This window comes from Miscanthus floridulus, chromosome 6 (genome assembly GCF_019320115.1).
Source record: "Miscanthus floridulus cultivar M001 chromosome 6, ASM1932011v1, whole genome shotgun sequence".
Lineage (NCBI taxonomy): Eukaryota > Viridiplantae > Streptophyta > Magnoliopsida > Poales > Poaceae > Miscanthus > Miscanthus floridulus.
The window spans coordinates 24,452,667-24,474,849 of NC_089585.1; the positions used below are offsets into that span (position 1 = coordinate 24,452,667).

The 22,183-nt window shown below is 43.7% G+C and overlaps 1 long non-coding RNA gene across 1 annotated transcript; it reads right to left on the bottom strand.

Moving 5' to 3' along the window:
* Positions 1-244: 244 nt before the first annotated feature.
* LOC136457878 (uncharacterized) lies at positions 245-1,296 on the bottom strand. The gene is made up of 4 exons (XR_010759834.1): positions 1,029-1,296; positions 851-943; positions 413-763; positions 245-319 (listed from the first exon to the last, which is right to left on the bottom strand). It is a non-coding gene; the product is annotated as an uncharacterized lncRNA (long non-coding RNA).
* Positions 1,297-22,183: the final 20,887 nt, after the last annotated feature.

Below are 22,183 nucleotides of genomic sequence, written 5' to 3' on the forward strand. Positions count from 1 at the left end.
CCAGATACGCCGGGACTGCCGGTTCCTGAACGCAGGGTACTTAATCTCACTGGCAGTGCTGCCACGACTCAACGAAACGAATAAGAAGCAAGTTGACAAGCTGTCACATAATATATTCATTGTTTTGACATAAGTTGACATAACATAACCAAATAACCCCGTAAGTTTCGGATGCCAATATTTGTTTGACCTAAACAAACTAAGATCCAGGAGTGTAAGGATCCCTCGGACGCCTCTGTCTCTTCGGATTTGTTGGCAACACATTAGGAGTGTAACCAACATCGGTATGGTCGCGTCGACGGTGCGTACGGCTCGTACCCTGCAGGTATATGATACGCACGATTACTTATAATTCTTTATGATCGTTAGTTCATGGAGCATACGTATTGAAACAAACTATCTTTGTTAGTACCTGTGAGGCTCCTTGGTTGCCAAACGGGGCACCACCTAGCTAAGACATGCCGATCTCGTCCTGCGGCCATTCGTCCCAATGGCCGTGCTGTCCACGGAAGCCCAGGGGTTCGTCGTCGTCGTCATCGTCCTCCTCCTCGTCCTCGGTTGTAGGGTCCTTCCCAGCGCTATGATGTGGTAGTGTACGCACCGCGGAAGTGGCACCCTGTGTCATCGGCTGAGAAGAGCCGGCTGGTGTCCTCAAAGAGGCTGAAGACGTGCCACCCGACCGCGTGGGGAGTAGCGGTTCCTCGTAAGGAGTGTCCATGCAACTCAACTTCTGAGCTAGCTTCCTGCAACTCTTCTTCACCTTCTGCATAAATAGACGTTAAAGTTAGTTCATTAGCCAAACGCATATACAATAAAGACATATTTTCGAAACGGACAAGTTTATGTTTACCTCCACAAAAGCTGTGAGAACGTCTGGCCCCTACCCTCTAGACTTGTGAAGCCGGAACGCTGCTTCGTTGGACAGCCTTACCAATTGTGTCGCCTAGGTACAGAAATGCGATTGGATAGTTTTAGTACACATACTTAATACCAAAAGGATAACAAATTGTACCATTCAAGTATCTTACCACATATCTTTGAAGCGGGGCTCTCTATAGCTGTGTGTCCTCCCTAGTGGTAACGTCGTACACATCTTCAATGACATCTTCCTCCGAGTCCTCGTCAATCGCCACGTTAGTGTACGAAGGCTTGATATGTGTCCTCGTAGACCTGTGAAGCCACCGCAGGTACTCATCGAAGGTGTGCTGGTCGTGTGGAGGACCCGCAAGGACCGCATGTGGTACCCTGGTCTGCCACAAATGGATATACGAGCTGTGTGTCACGCGCCAATCCTTGGTCTTGTACCTTTTCCTGCGGTCAAACCTACAACAAAACGATATTAGTTGTATCAAACACACCTCTGAATTGTAGCATTGTTATTAATCGATAACGCACCCGTGCAATACTTGATTGGTGGAGTAAAGCGATGGTGGGCAGTCTGTCATTCTTCCAAACTGTCTACAGACCCGGATGAGCAAGTGAATCTCGACCACATGGAAGAAAATAAGAGGGACGTCGCAGCGATACTCCTGTGACTCGTCCCTAGTAACAGGACTCAGATAGTCCTGGAGCTCTAGAGAATCCCAAGGACACCAAAACACCTGAAATTTCGTAATTGTGTTAGGTTGTGATATAGTGTACATCGAAGAAGACACTGCTACGATAGTATAGAGAGCGTAACCTGGTGCTGTGTCAGGACGTTGAGACCGTCCGTATACTCCCTGTACTTGCGCCACGCATTCCCTCTAACTAACTATGCTTCCATCCAGATATACAGAGCTATAGGGAGTGTATCATGCCCGTTCCATTGCTGCATTGAATACGATAATAAATTAGCAACAAATAATCTCATCATATCTAACTGCCTGGAAGAATATAATGAACCAAAGTACTTACCGGTAAACCATTATTAAGGTGTCTCCCAACGGGCAATCGTTCCCAACACCAAACCTGGAGTAGGTAGGAAAAACCCCAAGGTTCGCATGTCCTGAGGTTGAAAGGTCCTAATATGGCTAGAGGGGGGGTGAATAGCCTATTTAAAAATCTACAAATTAACTAGAGCAATTTGATTAGTATGACAAAAGGCGAAAAGCAAACTTGCTCTAGCTCTACAAGGGTTGTAAGCCTCCTATCCAACAATTCTAGTTGCAATGATTACTAGACACACAACTTGCTATGATACTACTCACTAAGAGCTCTCAATTCTAGTTACACTAAAGAGCTTGCCATAACTAATTTGCAAGAATATAAAAGAGTAAGATGATTATACCAACGTGTAGAGGGATGAACCAATCACAAGATGAAGATTAAGCCAATCACCGGGAGAATGCAAATGATAAGAGACAACCAATTTTTCTTCCGAGGTTCACATGCTTACCAACACGCTAGTCCCCGTTGTGTCGACCAACACTTGGTGGTTCGGCGGCTAAGAGGTGTTTCACAAACCTCGTCCACATATTGGGCTCAAATTAGATGATCTAGCCAAGTAAATTAAGAACAAAGGGGATGTCGATGGTTTAAAACAACTGAAATCTAGCTTATTTATAAACCCAATTAAATAGATCAAGAGTAGAAGTTGAATGAGGATTGTTTACCTTCTGGTTTCCCACACTCCTCTCTCACCCACGGGAGCCTCTGAAATCAGCAGTAGGCTTAAGGATGGCGACTGACAATGCAGTTGTCAATTCGATTGCAGCAAAACTGGTGGTGGGTTAAGGGTCAGGATTAGGCTTCTAAGCTCGCCCTGCACTTGTAGTTCTATCTTATAAAATACATGTAAGATTCTGCAAGTGCAATAAAGAAACAGAGAGGCCGAGAGGGTCATAGAATTAGAATTAGGAGGGAGCACTCTGCAATGACCAAATTAGGATTTTACAAAAAAATGCAGTTGAAACAATTAAGATCCAAGAATATACTTGAGGTGTGGAGCAAGCGGTAGCTCAGCATATACACAGTAAAGAAAAGTAACTTGAAAGCAACATGTACTTTGAAATTATAATAAGATTAATGTGATTAACGCATTGGACAGTCTGACAATTAATTGACAAGCAGCCACACAATTCATAATAAAAGATACAATTTTCAGTGAATAATAACACATTGATGTTAATGGAATTTACAAACTGACATATGCAAAGTATCATGCAATCAAAAACAGATTTTATCGATGAGCACCTTATCTGTGTATGATTGGCCTAAAAATTCATCATTTATACCAGCATTTTGATTTTCCGCTTCCCAAATCCATATCATGTAAATCAAGGAAGTTTATTGTTATATGCATGTTGGAATTGAAGTTACAGAAGTGTTTGAGCTGGCAACTCTGATGCATTTCTTTCCTTCAGTTGTTTGCGTACCTGTGTTATAGAGATGCTTGTTCAGAGGGAGTTGTCCACCACCGGCTGGGGAAGGTCTCAAGGTACAACAAGACATAGTTGGCGTCAATGCTCTCCTTCTCCTTGTCGCTTTCCATATCTATCAGGTGAAGGACCATAAAGGTGCATGCCTGCTATGGCAGCGTGGCCAATCCCACAAATGGCATTTCGTCAAGCAGGCAGCGTGCACGACAGCTGCTGGCACTGGCACCATCCCCGGTCATCCACGAACTGCCGTCGATAGGCGTTGTGCAAACCCAGCCACGGCCGTGCGCCAATGCAGGCTTGCTTCACGACACGGCCCACGGGAGCCAGGCTATGGTGGCGGCAGCCACGCACAGAAGCTTTGCGGTGAGGTGGGCTGCGTTGCGTGTGTTTCCTCGGCATGTAGCCCACAGCTAGACGTGGTCGCTGGCGGCGGCGGAGAAGCGGCGGGGAGACGAGGCGCTCCCGCAGCCAGGCTGCGATGGCCCCTAGCCGCCTGGCCACGCGCGGAGGCCGGTACCTGCGCCTGCCGGGATGGCTCCGGGGTGGCCAGAGCCGCCACGCCCGCGCGGGACCAGGCCGGGGTCGCTGGGGCCTCCGCTCGCGCCGGGATGGCCACGACCGGAGCGGGCGGGGCCGCTGCACTCGCACCCCGCCTACGCCGGGATCCGCCAGTGCCTCTGGGGCCCCCACCCACGCCGGGATCGCCGGGGCGCCCCGTAGTCACGGTCGCGAGTGCAGCAGTCGTAGGCGGAGGGGATGAGTCCGCGGTCCACGGGTTCGCGAGCATTCACGATGGCCCGATTTTGCGGCGTAACAGGTAGAGACCCGCGAAGACCCTGATCTGACGGTCGATTTCGCTTGTTCGCCAGATCGAACGGTCGATGGGTTAGCGGGTGACGTGGCACTATCGGGTGCCCGCTTTTGGTGCAGGAATCGTATCCGCTTTTGCTAAAAAAAAGGTATATTTGGTCCGCTTGTATACCGTTCGTTACAAATTATAAGATGTTTTAATTTTTTTATAAATATATTTTTATTTTATTTTATATCTAGAGATAATATGTATTTAACTGCATATCAAAACTATGTATATCTAGGAAAAAAACTAAAACAACTTATAATTTAGAATAGAGATAGTATATATCTAAGGTAGTGACAAAACAAAGTCCAACACTATTTTATGATCCGAGCGACAACTCAGGCCTTATTTGTTTGGACTAGAAATCAAAGGGAATTGGAGAGGATTGAGTGGGGTTGAGGGAATTTTAACTTATAGGTGATTTAATCCCCTCAATCGCTCTCAATCCCTTTGATTTCAAAATCAAAGAACAGACCGATTTCCCACCGGGGCTAGTTTTCAAATAAAAATACTTGCCTTGAGTGACACGTGGAGTGACCATGGGAATGTGACGTCCTTCGGCGCCTTGGATGTTATATCGATCTCGTTGTAGAGCATAGACTCTTAGACGTAATCATCCTTAAGTTGTACTGTTAGACTAAAAAATATTGACATCTACAAACTACAATTACTAAACAAAGCTATCAAAACATATTTCAAAGTGGATTTAATGGAACGAATTGACGTTATACGTACATGCTAATTTATTTTTCTATGAAATTTTGTCGAGATCAGAGAAGTCTGATTTATGATAAAAAGTGAAACGACGCACATGTTGGAATTGAATAAGTATGCCGTTTGTTGGCCTAGGTGGAGCGAAAAGCCACGTGATGGAGCAATTTGCATGACGGGCACCTCACCGATTGCACTCGTGACTTTTGATATGTGGCTTCGTCCACCGCCTGTGGCAGCCCACTCGTGACTTCATACAGAGGGTGTTCGGCTGGGTTGTGGAGGAATTTGGATGGTTTGGAGGAATTCTAGAGAAATTTGTGAGAGAAAAATACTGTTCCGGATAAAAAAAAGAAGCGGATAAAGTCGGATTTAAATGCACGCGAACGGGGCCACACAAGTTTGGTCACCCCATTCCTCACCCGTCCCTCTTGGGCTTGGGCTTGGGCTTCGCCTTTCGTTGCCTCGAGCAAAGCCCATGCCACCCACTACTACAGAATTTAACTGTAGGGGCGGCTCTATAGCCTCTATAGGGGCGGCTACGCCAGCCGCCCTTCCCAGGGTGTTCCTACAGAGGGTGTCTCTGTAGGGGCGGTTTCCTGACCGCCCCTACAGAGGGCACTGCAGGGGCGGCTGGTGTTTTCAGCCGCCCCTACAGTGCCCTCTGTAGGGGCGGCTGGTGTTTTCAGCCGCCCCTGTAGTGAACTTCTGTAAGGACGGCTGTATCACCAGCCGCCCCTGCTGTGTGTATTTGTAATGGCGGTTCAATCAAGAACCGCCCCTACAGTAGATTTTTCAGCAAAAAAATAAATAATTCAAATTCAAATCTGACCCTATATATATATATATATATATATATATATATATATATATATATATATATATAACTAGAATAATATATTCACAGCAAGTAAATACAACTAGAATAATAAAGTTCAAACATTTGCTCTAGCCAATACTGAAAATTCAGTACATTTGATGCAGTCACAACTACACATGCAGATATTGCTACTGCTAAGAAATCTCCATGGAGACAAATAATTGTTAAGAACAATCATGCAAGGACAGCTACAAGGAAAACCAATTTCAACAGAGGATAGATTCATTACATATGAAAGCCCTCACCTTGAGGATTTGTACTTAACATTGTCAAATATTTTGGATACAAACTTTCCTACAAATCAACATGTCTGATGTCTACTGTTAGGCCATGGAATAGTGAGACATGAGAATTACGTATAGTATTTAATTATTGGATAAAGAACAATAATTAGCAAACATAGAAGTTTCTAGTAGTGAAAACATATATATACCTGTAGCTATAAATTAAAATATGCTGACAAATGAAAAGATATAGATTGTTTGCCTCCTGAAAATGATTCATGTTCCGAACAGATAATAAGAGTTTGAAATCTAAAGTTTTGTGGCATTCTGTAATAGAAGGAATCACTAGGAATCACTTTTGTTTACACTAGTGCATGTCTGGTCAAAATATCTATACTTGGGCTATTGAGATCTGAACCAAAGCATACAGTACTACTACACATGCTTTCAGAAAAGTATACTACGCCGGATTTCAGTTTTCAGCGATGGAATGTACTTCCTGTAATGACAGATAATAATCAGCACCCAAAGCAAATAGCTGCTGGTCCTTACCTTGCCATATGGCGAGACTAGCTACTAAAGTGTCGCGATCTTGTCCCCCAGCTTGTGGCTCCTCATACATGGTGCCTAACATAAAGTAAAACTAGAAAAAAAATCAGAATCAGAAAAGGAAAACAAAAAGACAAGCCTCCTGAAATGTTTGATGAGTTGACTGATCAAGTCTGACACACTGTGGTCATAAGAAAGATCAAACTATGAATTGACAGATGTGGAAAAAAAACTACAGCAAGACTGCAGAGATGAGTATTCAGTAAGAGCATAAGGCAACGGGATTATGACAAAGCACACCGCAAAAGTTGCAAACTTTGCATAATGATGGATCACACATGATAATGCCGTTCTTGTTAATGATCTGTTGTTTTCAAACCTTGAATTTGTGAACCAAAGATGAGATAGTGGCAACCGCATGATCACCTAAAAATATTATTGAAATAAGGGAGTATGTAGTGGCTACCGGGCACTATATAACATTTTGCTCTACAATCAACAGGTAATTAGCAAATCAGGCTACTGCTGTAGGAAAGTAGAAAGGCAGAATAATAAAACAGATAGTGCTGAAAAGAAGTAAAATATGCAGAAATAAAGAAAGACACAATGCACCAATTTTAGAAGGGAGGAATCTGTACCTGCAGACTATGTACGCAGCGTTGTTTTAGTTTTCAGAGACGGCACCAGTACGTAGGAGGTCGTGCGCTTTGTTATGTAGCCAAATCTTCTAAGTTCAAATATCCTTTTTCCTAATCACCCTAGGGAAGAAGAATGGCAAATGTTTGAAATTAAAAGAGCTCATGATGAAATGTTGAACAAAAGTGTAACATTGTCCAGCAAAGAATATTGGCTATCTTGATTTGGTTGTAATGCAGGCCTACAATTATGTCCTTCACAGAACCTATTGTCAGGATGGAAACGTAACACCTGTTAGCTAAACCCAAGCAGCACAGAGCCAAAATTAATGTTTAAAATAATGGAATGTTTGTTTTTTTATGAGATCAATCTATATAAACAGCTTCACGTCCTTTTCTATTTTCGTGACTGCTTTCAAAGAATAGGACGTAGACTTGTATATCATTTTTATTATAATATGGTGGCACATACAGGGGAAGGTTCACATAAATCTATAAGGCAAGAAGAATTATAGGTCGATGGAAGCGACTGATATGAAATCATAGAATGGAAAGAATATTAGGGGGAAAAAGATATCTGTTTTAGTTCAACTCAATCAATCAACAATTCCGAGCGTGGTCATGACCATGTGGGAAGTCCTTGATGTAAGTAGATAATGACCTGACAATTTAATAACAAAAACCATTAATGTGCAGCATGTAAAATCAAATCTTTTGAGGTAACATCTAGTTTGGTAACACAAAACAATCGATGTGCTCTTCGTTGGGGGTACAACTGAAGTTAAGAGTAATAAAACACATCACTTTTTGTTACAGAAATAATAACTTTGTAAATCCCTGGGCAAGTCAGTTGCATTAACCGGTAAGTGGTAACTAACCTTAGCTTCAACCATGAAAACTGCTTGTGGCTTCGACCATTAAAACTGCTTTTGAGGCAGTCCGTAATATCATGGAGTCCTTTAAAGGATTTCTGTGCCTAATACTTTGGCGGCCTGGCATCTTGACCTGGATATGACAGCTAACTGAAAGGAGAAAGTAATTTATTGGCTAATGGACATCTAACATCTATGTGTTTGAATGACATACACAAAGATTCGTTTTTCTGAATGTTCAGGGATGTAAATGAGCTTGCAGAACCAAAATGAGTAAACATGATTTTCCTCATATGCACGGAAACCAAATTCTGGTAGCAATTGTATTAGTTCTATATGCCTATAGGACACAACAAATTGTTAGAACCAAGAATATAGGTCAGGGAATAATTTTAGGGGTAAATGTTGCAGGAAAGTAACAACACAAATTCATATATTTGTTGAACAAATCTTGGGCGAAACCAACAGGAAAGAAATCATGACTCACGCCTGTAAACATTGTGAGAACTGCAAAATTCAACACCACCCTGGACAATCTGTTGAGGAAATTGCCAAATACCTTGAATCGTTTATCAGTATAGGTTTGGCTCACATGGAGTGCCTGTGACATGATGCAGGAGGAGGAGGTAGACACTATCAGCGAGAGGGAGTGGCCCTGCAAATGAATTTTCATGTGCATATCAATATATCATATGGGAAAATTGAGGAAATAAAAAGAGAGAGAGAAAGGAGAGCCTACCTGCTGCTCGCATCTCCCTGGGTGACGGCGGAGGACGCTTGGTGCCTCCCTGCGCCTGCGGGCGGTGGGCGCGGCCGTCGCTGCTGCAGGAGTACGCGAGGGAGATGGCCGGAGTCGGGCAGGCGCTGTTGCGGGGCCGCGGCGTGCCCCGGCCGCGTTGGTGCAGCGTGGCGCAGCGGCGCCCTGCGTGCCGCGCCTCGCGGCCGGGGGAGGGCGCAGGCGGGAGGGGAGGGGGCGCTCCGGCGTGGTGTCGTCGCAGCTGGCCGGAGGCGGGCCGGAGCGCCGCCGCACCCTGCGGGCCGCGCAGCGTTCGGCGGAGGGCACAGGCGGGGGAGAGGAAGAGCAGGCGGAGGCTGCGAGGCGGCGGTGCGCAGATGACGGATGCGGTGAGATGGATAGAGGAGGCTGGTGGTACTCGGCTTGGTGGTTTCTGGAAGCGTTCGTGGCGGCCATCCGGGCTCTGCGGACGGGATCCAACGGCTAGGGACGGGGCAGCTGTAGATGAATAGTAGTGAACCTTTAAAAATGGGGAAAATTTAAAATTTTAAAAAATTAAAATCAAAACTAATAAAATAATTTTGAGACACCAAATCATCTCAAATGAAAATTTGATAAACATCAAAGTTGTAGAGGTCATGAAGATCTACCACTTTTATTTTGGTCATCTTGTCATTTGACAAAATTTGAACATTTCAAATTTGAAATTTTAAAAAATTACAAGTTCGAACCAAAATTTGAGACCCAAAATGATTTCAACATAAAAAGTGATGAATACCAAAGTTGTTCAACTCATTAATATCTACAACTTTTATTTTAGTCATCTTGTCATTTGACAAAATTTGAACCTTTCAAATTTGAAATTTTGAAAAACGACAAGTTCAAACCAAAATTTGAGAACCAAATTGATTTCAACATAAAAAGTGATGAATACCAAAGTTGTTCAACTCATGAATATCTACAACTTTTATTTTGGTCATTTCTTTATTTGACAAATTCTTAGCACACATTGTTTACTAATCTTACACATGTCTCATATAGTTTATAAAACATTATAAGAGATGTGTCACATTTGTGAACAATGTCATTACCACTTTGTCATATGAAGAAATAGTCAATACAAAAGTTATAGATCTTGATGAGTTATTCAACTTTGATATTTATCACTTTTTCAGCTGAAATCATTTGGGGTACCAAAATCTTGTCTGAAGTTGCATTTTTTTAAAATTCAAAATTTAAATTGCTCAAACTTTTCATATGTATATATTGACAAAACCAACAAAATAAATTGATAGAGAATGATTTTAGAAAATTTTAGGAAAAAAATTATCATATTTAGAGTTAGTATGAGGAAGAAAAACTAGTTACAAAGTTGACCCACAGATTAAAAAAAGAAATTACACTATTCATAATGATCATGTAAGGATTATCTAGAACAGTGTGATTTTTCTTTTTAATCTGTGAATAAACTTTGTAACTAGTTATTCTCACTCATACTAACTCAAAATGTGATGGTTTTTTTCCTAAAATTTTCTAAAATCATGCTTCTGCATTTAAGTTTGATCAAACTTAGATGTGACAATGTTTTACACATTTTAAAATTTAAAATTTAAAAGTTGACAAGTTCAAACCAAATTTTAAAACCCTAAATGATTTCAGATGTAAAAGTGATGAATATAAAAGTTGTTGAACTCATCAATATCTACAACTTTTATTTTGGTCATCTTGTCATTTGACAAAATTTGAACATTTCAAATTTGAAATTTTAAAAAATAACAAGTTCGAACCAAAATTTGAGACCCAGAATGATTTCAACATAAAAAATAATGAATACCAAAGTTGTTCAACTCATTAATATATACAACTCTTATTTTAGTCATCTTGTCATTTCACAAAATTTGAACATTTCAAATTTGAAATTTTGGAAAACGACAAGTTCGAACCAAAATTTGAGACCCAAATTGATTTCAACATAAAAAGTGATGAATACCAAAGTTGTTTAACTCATGAATATCTACAACTTTTATTTTGGTCATTTATTCATTTAATAAATTCTTAGCACACATTAGTCATCTTGCCATCAGTAGGGGCGGCTGGTGATTCAGCCGCCCCTACAGTCGGCACTGCAGGGACGGCTGGTGATTGAGCCGTCCCTACAGATCAGCCCTAACTGTAGGGGCGGCTCAGGTTACCAGCCGCCCCTACAGTGATATCTGTAGATGCGGCTGGGCTGCTGGGGCCCGAGGACGCCCACTGTAGGGGCGCCCCCCAACCCCAGCTGCCCCTATAGTAAAAATGTCTCCGTTCTTGCTGTAAGAATTTGGCGTAGTGACCACCACCTTCGTCCGTTTCGTGTTTCCTCTAGCTCTAGCTTCCAGGACGATCGATCCACCATCACCAGGAACTAGCTAGGCCGCTGGGGCAGTATGTAGGGCATGCACTAGGTAGGTAGGTCGACTTGTGCTGCCCCAACAATGGTCGACTTGTTTTTTCATTCCAAAGTTGCCAATGCCATTTTTCTAATCGAATTTGAGAGGAAACAAGGACACATACGTATTCCGTGAAGCCTCTCCTCACAACCACCCGTGGGCATCCATGGTACTATTACTATATACGGCAGGTGAGCCATGGAATCGATGCTTACCACACACACATTTTACTCGTGGATCGCGACTCCAGCTTCTGGCTCCACAACAGGCTCCTGCTCCCTTGTGAACCGCACAAAACAAGTCGAAGTCGTCGCCCGACACTGGAACAGATTGCGCCGACTGGCGGACGAGTCCCTGTCACTCGATGGTTGGTTGATTTGATTTGATTTGAAACGCTGCATTGTATGCGTGGAAGATTTCAGGTGCCAATTCACCGGAGCTTGAGGCCGGCCAACTCCTTCCTCATCCGACCTTTCGGCTTGCCCTTTCGCTGCCTCGAGCAAAGCCCGTGAGAGCAACCTAGGCTGTCTGCACATCATCACTTTGCTGCCATTCGGCATTCGTTGACAGCAATGAAACTTGGCTGTTCTGCAAGGTTGTTCATTCAGTTTCAACTGATCATCCAAAGGTTGGTCACGCGGCATCTTTATTGCAACTATTTGAGCTGAAAAGCCAATTGGCAATTGCTTTTGTCGCCATGAGACCATGTGTTGCCTCGCCTCACGAAGCAGCCAGCGGACGTCACGACGGGCCCAACGGATGGAACGCAGCGCCATGGGCCCAAACGGCAATGCTCGATACACAGCCCAACATTGCGAGTGTGCTTTACCTTTTAGTTACGGCCCGTATTGGAGATTTTTTTTTGTACTCTTAAATTTTTTTCCTTTTTTTTGTTTGAAGAAAAATAAAAGAATTCTCCGAAATGGAGTGCAAAAGGAGAAACAAGCGCCGCGGGGACCTCGTCGAGTGAACTCGTGAGTTATGAGGATGTTTCCGTTTTCTCGTGCTAGACGACAAGAAAATACAAAGGGGATCACTTTCATTTTCCCGTTCGAATTTGCACTCCGACAAATTGACAAAAAGGCACGTATTGCATGCCTGATACTCCATGCATGCAGAGCCAGAAATACACGTAGGAGGCAGGCCACGACGATTTCCAATACGACGGAACCTCCAGCGACCTCAAACTTTACGGTTGAAAGCGAAAACCAAAAATCGGGAACGCCTTCTTTTCCGGAGTTTTTTTTTTTCTGGGAAAGAATACAAATATACTGGCCCTGCCAGGTTTCCTATACCCCACGTCAATAGCTAGTCTTTTTCTTAATATCTGGATTTTTCTTAAAATACTTTTTGTAAATATTTGGACGTTGAATCGTGAGATGAAATAAAATCTTTCTTTTGTACGTAAAAATGTTACTACTTATTTGTTTTTCTGTAATTAGTTATCCCGCTATTCATCCGATTGCATTCATTGCATCAGCAACCATATATCCATCACTAATATTTTTTTCTTAGCTTAAAGTTAATTTTGTCTTTCTTTTTTCTTCATTTTTTCCACTCCTATTATACGGTTGTGCATGTGTTTATCGATGTTAAAATTCCGAGGATCAACCCGCCAATCCTGCAGTCCAGCTACAATGTTTGACTCTATGCTTAAAATAGAAGTTGTCTTACAAGTATGTCTGCCCTTTATCTATGAAGACAAAGCACATTTTGTTTCAAAGAAGTTAAACTCTACCCGATGACGGATCTAGGATAAAAGTTCAGGAAGGTGAGGTCATCATCTTCAACCTTCACCCTCTCCTCCCCCAGGCAGCCATGAAAAAAATTCTTGGATGGGGGCTCCTGAACTCTATCGATTTCCACAAACATTTATTGGTTAGATTATATACATTATTAGTGGGCAAAAATTGCATCCATTAATTAATATCTGAATGGTTGATGAGATGATGTTGATTTTTGAGCAACCACTAATATCTAAAAACTCTGGCACTCTAAATATTTTCTATTGTTGGTACAGAGAGATTATCACATACTATGTGACTTGTGAAACGTCGGTCTTCTTATTTTTTGGATAAAAAAAACTTTTGGCCTTTTGCATCGTTCAGTGCAAACGAATCAAACTTTCTTTATATATTTGAATGTAGAAAAAAATACATATAAAAGAAGGACAATATGGGGCATCAACTACATAGCTATAAGAGCATCCACCCCAGTACCCCACTAAAGCTCTTGTCCTTTTGTTTGGAGCCTGTTTTGTTTCGTCAATCCGGCCATGATATCGGGGTCTTTTCAATTGGCCGTTCCTATGTACAGTGCTATTTCACAACCGTCAGTGTTTCGGCTATTACCTTTGTGATAAATAATTGTCGTGGTGTTTTCTGTTGGTCGTTCGGTTCCCATGCAGTACGTATCGCGCTGACATTCGATGCTACAGCGAGTTATCGTTTCCCTATATATGTTTTCGGTTGCACACATCTTTCTATATTACCACTCACCAGTGTGGTACGTGAACCAGGAATATCACCCTTTTTTCTCTCTCAAAAAGAATACGAGACTTAAAAAAAAATAGTCCGATTCACCTTCTGATTGGCCATGGAGGCTCTTGTTTGTGCCGTGTCAACCGCACAGCATAATTAGCTAGTCGCTGCTTGCTGGTACTGGACAACAACCACTGTGCACCCGCGTTTGTATAGACGACGAGCGAGCATACAAAATCCGTACCAACACGGACATGTAATGTCAAGCTGTGTGTCATCATATATCATTAACACGCAACAAAGAATCGGAGATGGTGAAAGCAATTGATGGCCCAACCACTACTGTACATATTTGTTTTTTTAAGGGGCAGTCAAATTTTCGAATTCAGAATGGTTTTCTAGAGTTGGATCGAAGCACCAACCACCTCTTTAAACTGATTTGTGATGGACGGTCCGTTTATAGAAGTAGGGTTTGGAGAAAAGGATGACGTCTCTAAGAATCGAGTAGATGGCACTGATTGATGATTAATAAACATGTGAAAAGTGTTTAGCGTAGAGTCGTCGTAGGCGTTGCCGATTTGCCGGGCTGCGCTGGGTGGAGACATCAGACATGGCTGGGTGGGTGTTTTTGTCCGTTTCCTCGTTAGGGGTCTAAAGGCGTCACATGGAGGTGTATCATGAGGTGTTCGGATACTAATAAAAAACAAATTATATAATTTATCAGTAATCCACGAGACGGATTTATTAAGCCTAATTAATCCATTATCAGCACATGGTAATGTAGCACCGCATTGTCAAATCATGGACTAATTAGGCTTAAAAAATTCGTCTCGCAAAACAATCTCAATCTGTGCATTTAGTTTCGTAAATAATCTATATTTAATACTTCATACATCATCGACTAAATAATCTCAACCTGAGCATTTAGTTTAGAAGGTGAAACCAAATACCCCTAATCTTGCCGCAGGTCCAGCCTGGTAGGCAGGCTGCAGCCATCTCCACCACACCAACCGTGATCTCCCTGACGGACTGAGGGTCCGTTTGTTTCCACTTCTTCTAGCCACGCTTGGATTATAATCTAAGCGAAGATTTTCCCGCTTCTCGCTTTTCGCTTCTCGTAGTTCAAATCTCTGAAGCGGCTTACCACATATGTGAGAATCGGTGAAAATAAGCAAAGCGTTTGGCGGGATTCTCGCTTATTTCCATCGACAAGTCGCTTATAAGCGGAAACAAACGGGCCCTGAGATTCGGTAACGTTGCTCTTGCAAGTCACAACGTAACTTTCGGGTATGTATCCGACGTCCAAGCAACATCCGACGGCTCAAAGAAACTTGCCTCACCTTTTCACGCCGAGCCCCCTACGATGAGCCGCTACAGCCGCCGCCCGCTGCCCTCCCGCACCTTGTGTCTCCATTGCCCAAGTCCTACACCACGCGCCGCGCCGTGACGCTGCAGCCGTCCGGCACCATGCGCTGCGTTGTTGCAGCCTTCCTGCGCCGCGCCACCACCGCCATCCTGTGCTGGAAGAGCGATACTGGACCACGCGCCGGAGTTGACAGTCGTGACTGCGGCAGCGGCGTCAGTAGGCCTCATTGGTGCCCTCGCAACGTTCCCAACCCGTGCGTTTGCCGGCGCTTGGATCTTGGCCGGGCTGACTTTCTCACACGCGCGCACATGGCCGCGCCGCCGCCGCTGCCCGTGACGCGCGTTCGCTGGCACCCGGATCCTAGCCATGCTGACTTTCTCACGCGCGCGCACATGGCCGCGCCGCCGCCGCTGTCCGTGACGCGCGCCGCCGCTCCTGACCACCTCCAGCAGCAGCAGGGTCACGGCAACGCGGGCGCGGAGGTGCGGAGGGCGGCCAAGTCGCTGATGTTCCTGGCGGCCGTCGCGCTCCCGTGCCTCGTGCTGTACCACCGCACCGTCGTGGTGCCGGGGGACCTGCTCGGCGCCGCCGCCGCCATGCCGTGGTCCAGCCAGCCATGCGTCGCCCCCGCCCCCGCCCCCGCTCGCTGACCCTACCCTGCCGCCACCCGGCACAGCCGGCTCTGCCCTGCCTCCCACGGCCCCTTCCTCGTCGCCGCCCTCTCACCCCACCACTGTAGGCCATTTGCGTCGCGCCTGGGGACCTGCTCGGTGCCGCCGCCATGACGTGGCCCATGGCCCAGCCAGCCGCGCGTCACCCCTCGCCCGCGCGCCGCCGTGGTCGCGAGCCGCGCGCGGCCCAGCGCACCGACCCTGCCCTACGACGTCGTAGACGATGGTGTGCAGCAACTTGGCGACCTACAACGTCGCACGGGCAGGACGGCGACGAGCCAGCGAGGGACGCAGAGCCCGACGAGAGCGCCCATGTAGGCGTCTGAGGAGACGCTGCTTCCGGCGTCGACGAGTTGAACGGGGCTGCGTGGTGCGCGAGGGAGAGCGCTGGTCAGCGAGCATCACCGGCCTAGGCGGAAAATGCCAAGTCTGGGCTCTCTGCACTGTGATTTCTCGTTGGAATCACCTAGTGCCATCGGATGTAAAATGGACGGAGGAGATGATGCGAAAGTTACAACGTGACTTGCTCAAGCAAAGTCACTGAATCTGGATCCAACGGGCCCACCCCGATCCAAGTGATCTGTGCTACTGCAGCTGTGCTGTGCTACATTTCACCTCCTGCTTGCACCGACGGTGAGCACACACTATGTTCGCTTGATCGTATCAGCCATGCTTATCAGCCATGATACAATATTTTTATATCACAACAAAACAGCATCAGCGGACTTATAAACCACAAAAACGATCAAGCGAATAGGGTGACAACCATCGTCGTCAGGTAGGGCTAGGACTAGGAGTAAGACGTTGAGCAGTTGGTTCAGTCCAGTAATCAGTACAGAGAAGAGAATCACAAGTGTTTCCGGACGATGACTGAAACTCTAACCTCTTCTACTTGCTATGTCCACAAAAGAATGTAATTATGGGATTCGTGCGGGTCAAGTTTACTCAAGTTTGACCAAATTTATAGTAACTATTATTAGCATTTATAACTCCAAATAAATTTATTATAAAAATATATGCTATAACTAATCAATGATACTAATTTTGTATCATCAATGTTAATACTTTTTTCATATAATTTTGGTCGAAGTACAAATTGCTTGACTTCTCGAAAAGCGAGAATTGCAATTTTTTTGTGGATAGAGGAGTAAATCTTAATCTTGGACCCACTAGTAGAGAACAGACCTTTGATCCAAGGGCCAAATCAGGCTCTAGTCCTGGCATTTTTTGCGCCCGAGACTAGAGAGACCTTTAGTCCCGGTTGGTGGATCCAACCGGGACTAAAGGTCCCTGCCCAACGGCTCTTGCGCCATGTCGTTGTGGCAGGGGACCTTTAGTCCTGGTTGGATACACCAACCGGGACTAAAGGTTGACCTTTACTCCCGGTTGGTGGATCCAACCGGGAGTAAATCTCTTGTCCCGGCTGGTGGCGTGGCCCGTGGCTGAAAACATACCTTTAGTCCCGGTCGGGTCCACCAACCGGGACTAAAGGTCCACCCTATATATACCGACCGGCTTCTTCCTCCCCGAGCCCGCCCGAGAGCTCAGTGTTCTCGCTCTTCCATCCATTCTTCTTCGATTCTCCGTCGATTTCTTCGATTCCTCTGTCGATTCTTCGGTTCTAAAGGTTACCAACTTCAAACTCTCATGTTTCATCATTGTCTTATCTCATTTTGTTCACTATATATAATTATATATATATATGGTTCTTTATTGTGGTTTTTTTCATTTGTAAGCAATTTGAGCTCAAAATCACTTAAAGTTTGCATATTTACATTAAGGAAGGTTAAAGTAGCTATTAAAAACTAGTATTCACCGTTCATTTGTAGCATGCATAGCACACTTCATTGTTTAGAGATATAGAGAATTTTAGAGTTTTTTTAATTTTATTTGATTATAAAATAAGAAATTTATAGTGTATTAAAAATGAGTATAGAGACTAGATGGCAACTGCTTCCGGGTCCTCGACCTCTAATGGGTTCCCAAAGCGACTTAGGCCGGGCCTCCCACTTATTGCATGCGGCAAGTGTTGTGATGAGACAAAGATTGTGATGGAGTACCGAGTGAAGAAGGAGGGTCCGAACAAGGGTCACATTTTCTACAAGTGTCCGGATCGCAATGTGAGTTATTTTATCGTATTTAATGACTATGGTTAGTTTATACCTATTTTCATGATGGTTGTGATTAAAGTTCTAATTTATGTTTTAATTTCAGTGGGATGGCACTGGATGTTCATGCTTCTACTGGGAGGAAGAATATGTTGAACTCGTGCAAAAATATCTTGCACAACAGGTAGATATGGTGGCTAATGATGCAGTGATCCAACCAAAGAAGCCCAAAGATGTTGAACAAACGGGAGATCTGTTTGTTTTAGTTGAGATTGTTCGCGAAATCCTTGTTCTGCTGAAGTGCATTTTAGCTTTAGTGTTTATAGTGGTAGTTGGGATTGTCTATATTGTAGCGAGGCTTTCTTAAATTTATAGCTTTTGTGGTGGTATGCATGTTGTATAGTTAACTAATTATGTTCTAGGTTTTAATACGATATTTATGTCATGTAATGCAGATGAGTCAGCATTGGATGTACAATGCTGATCGTCGCTCACAAGAGTTCATGGACAGCGTGCATTCTTTGTTACGTGCGGCCGAGGCAAACAAACACGATGGTTTCATGTGCTGCCCATGTGCCGTATGTAAGAATACGATGGAATATGCTAACTCAAAGACTCTTCATTCACACTTGTTCAAGTCGGGTTTCATGGCAAACTATATTTGTTGGACGAAGTATGGAGAAACCGGAGTTTTAATGGAAGAAGGTGAAGAAGAACAATGGGGCGATGATGACATTTTGCTGAATATGGTGCCTTCAATGATACTGCAATGGGGGAAGCTGAAGAAGAGGTGGGGGCAAAGGAGAAACCCGCTGAAGAAGAGGCGGGGGCAAAGGAGGAGCCCGCTGACGATCTTGGTCAGGCCATTCGTGACGCACAAAGAGAATGCGAAAGTGAAAAGGAGAAGATCAAGTTCGACCGCATACTAGAGGATCATAAGAAATTGCTATACCCAACTTGTGATGCGGGGCAGAAAAAGTTAGGTACCACATTGGAATTGCTGCAATGGAAGGCAAAGAATAGTGTATCTGACAAGGGATTCGCGGAGTTGCTAAAAATCCAAAAGAATATGCTTCCGAAGGATAACGAATTGCCCAGCACTACGTACGAAGCAAAACAGGTAGTCTGCCCTTTAGGATTAGAAATCCAGAAGATACATGCATGCCCTAATGACTGCATCCTCTACCATGGCACGGAGTACGAGAAGTTGGATGCATGCCCTGTATGTCACGTGTCGCGGTATAAGATCAGGCGAGATGACCCTAGTGATGTTGAGGGCGAACGTCCCAAGAAGAAAATCCCTGCCAAGGTTATATGGTATGCTCCTATAATACCACGCTTGAAACGTCTTTTTAGAAACAGAGACCATGCAAAGTTGTTGCGATGGCACAAAGAAGACCGTAAGGTAGACAATATGTTGAGACACCCTGCTGATGGGTCCCAGTGAAGAGCAATCGATAGAGAATTCCCCGAGTTTACAAGTGACGTAAGAAACTTAAGGTTTGCTTTAAGTACGGATGGTATGAATCCTTTCGGGGAGCAGAGCAGTAGTCACAGCACTTGGCCTGTTACTCTATGTATCTACAACCTTCCTCCCTGGTTATGCATAAAGCGTAAGTTTATTATGATGCCGGTGCTCATCCAAGGCCCAAAGCAACCTGACAACGACATCGATGTGTACCTGAGGCAACGACATCGATGTGCAACCTGGCAAAGGTTATGAGGATCTAGTTCTTGACATTCCTAGAGGTGGTGGAGAGAAGACTCTAGGAGAAGCAGAGAAGGCATATATACTATGGCGCAAGCGCTACATCATTATCCCTGGGGCGTCTGCTCCACCGCCAGCAGACATTAGGTGCGGACAAAAGTTAACAAAACATTTTTTTTGATAATTTTCTATGGGCATGATTAATAATAAACATTTACTTATATCTCATTATTTTTTGTACTCATAAAGCAGGGCCTCCGCCAACCTAAGTCCAGTTGTTGCTTCTCCCGACCATCATAGTGCTCAGGGCAATGATGACGCCTTCGAAGGCACTGCTGCATCCCCACCATCTCCAACTCCTCCGCCGCCTCCAAGGAAGTCCACAACTCCTCCGCCGAGGTCTCCAACGCCTCCGTCGCCTCCAAAGTCTGCACTGCCTCCAAGGCGGTCTCCAACGCCTCCCCCGCCTCCAAGGAAGCCAGCCCCTAAGAGGTCCGCCCCACAAATGAAGCCGTTGCCCCGCCCGTCGGCAAAGAAGCAGAAAACAAGTACTCATCTAGTTCCCCAAAAACTATCTTATGAGAAAAGTGATCAGGAATTAAAGGATGCAGTACAAAAAGATGTGCATGATTTCTTTGAAGGTGTAAAACAGGCACAACGAGCGAGGGACAACCCGGAGAAATCATACTTCTACCTACCTCCGGATCAGCTAAGAAAGAAGGTGGAACAAAAAAAAACGGGATTCTCTTAAGAGCACCGCGAAACAACTGATATCGGACTATGACCGCTCTCTCACCAAGTCATATGAGGCGGCGCAAAAAAAGAAGACAGTAGGGAAAGGTGTTGCACAACTCGAACAACAATCGCAACAATCAATCCCCCCCTTGTCGTTCCTAACGAATATGGTTCAAACTTAAACTTAATGGAGGAGGTAGGCGGCTATGAGTCGTTGCTTCAGTTTTATCACGACACTGGTTTGAACCTTGCCCAAGTGCTCGCTGAAGGACCATCTGCTCCGGAAGTGGATCCTTACAAGAAGTTTGTAGCAGGCCAGAGTCTATACAACCTAGAGAAATTAGATGAACTGGGTACGCAAATGTACCTGCTAAACGAGTGGTACATGTCGGCGTCTGCTGCAGGACAAATCTATATTTTTGTCAGGATTAGAAACCACCATTACTTCCGTGGCAATGACATTATCTATGTCGAGCTTCCAGAATTACACCAACTATGCCACCTGGACTCTCTCGACAAAAGTCTCGTTAGCTGCTATTGTCTGTAAGTGTGATTATTTTCTACTATATTCACAATTTCTTTATTATATATTCACAATATATATTCACTATTTTCATGTATGCAGATATGAGATGACAGAACTTAGAAAGAAAGAGAAAGGATAATGATGTTGGGTTCGTTGATCCGTATGTCGTATTCAAACACCCTAACCCCCCGAAGGATTATAAGCCAGAACCTGAGAGAAATCTCATGAATTTCTTAGTGAACCAACGCGACAAGAAGGAGATACTCTTCCCCTACAACTTTAAGTGAGTGTTATTATAAGTAATTAATGTCGATCATATATATGGGACATCAATATTTCCTTACTAGCTAGTTACCTCTCTCTCACACACACATATATATATATATGTTTATGCAGCAATCACTGGATATTGATGGTCATTGATATGGCCAATAATAGATTGAAAATCTTAGACTCGTTGAGAAAATCACAAACGGAGTATCAAGACATGATAGATATTATACAAGGGTAATTAATTTAGTTTCTCTATAACAATATATATATATATATATATATATATATATATATATATATATATATATAATGGCATCGATCTCTCAACAATTATTAAAGGTTAAATTATTTTTTTATTTTATTGGGAGCAGGGTTTGGAAAAGGTTAATTGAGGAACAAAAAATGAAACATTGCAAAGAGCCACTGGATGTAATCGCACACAAAGTAAGTACTATAACTACACATTTATATTCAATTAACACCATATGATGATTTCAATTCACCCTAATTGATTTTTTTTCGTAAAAGTGGGTTCTAAGGCAGGAGCAGGGTAACAACTACTGCGGATACTATGTTTGCGAGTTCATCATGGCGTACTCAAAGAGAACTCCTGAAGAGCGTCTCAAAGTACGTATATAAATATTTTTTCCTTCATATTATTTCGATCGTATATTTACAATTTCTTTATTGCTCTCATTTGTATAAGTAATTACATGAGCAATACACATACATATATATATATATATATATATATATATATTAATACTTTTTCCTTTAACTTTTATTGAAGACTGAATGGTTGAGGAAAAGAGTCATACGACTTGACCAACTTAAAGCAATTCGAGAGACTATAGCAGAATTTTTCAATGACCAGGTCATCAACCCCAACGGCGAGTTCTACAATGACCCGAACGAAACGTGGAATCCAAATCTGGAGGAGTGAATTCCTAAGGACCTAAACAATTTATATATCAAACATTTGTAATATATATAGAGTATGGTGTACAAAGTAAGGACGCGTATATTCGTTTGTTATTTATGTACAAAGTTCGAACGAAAACT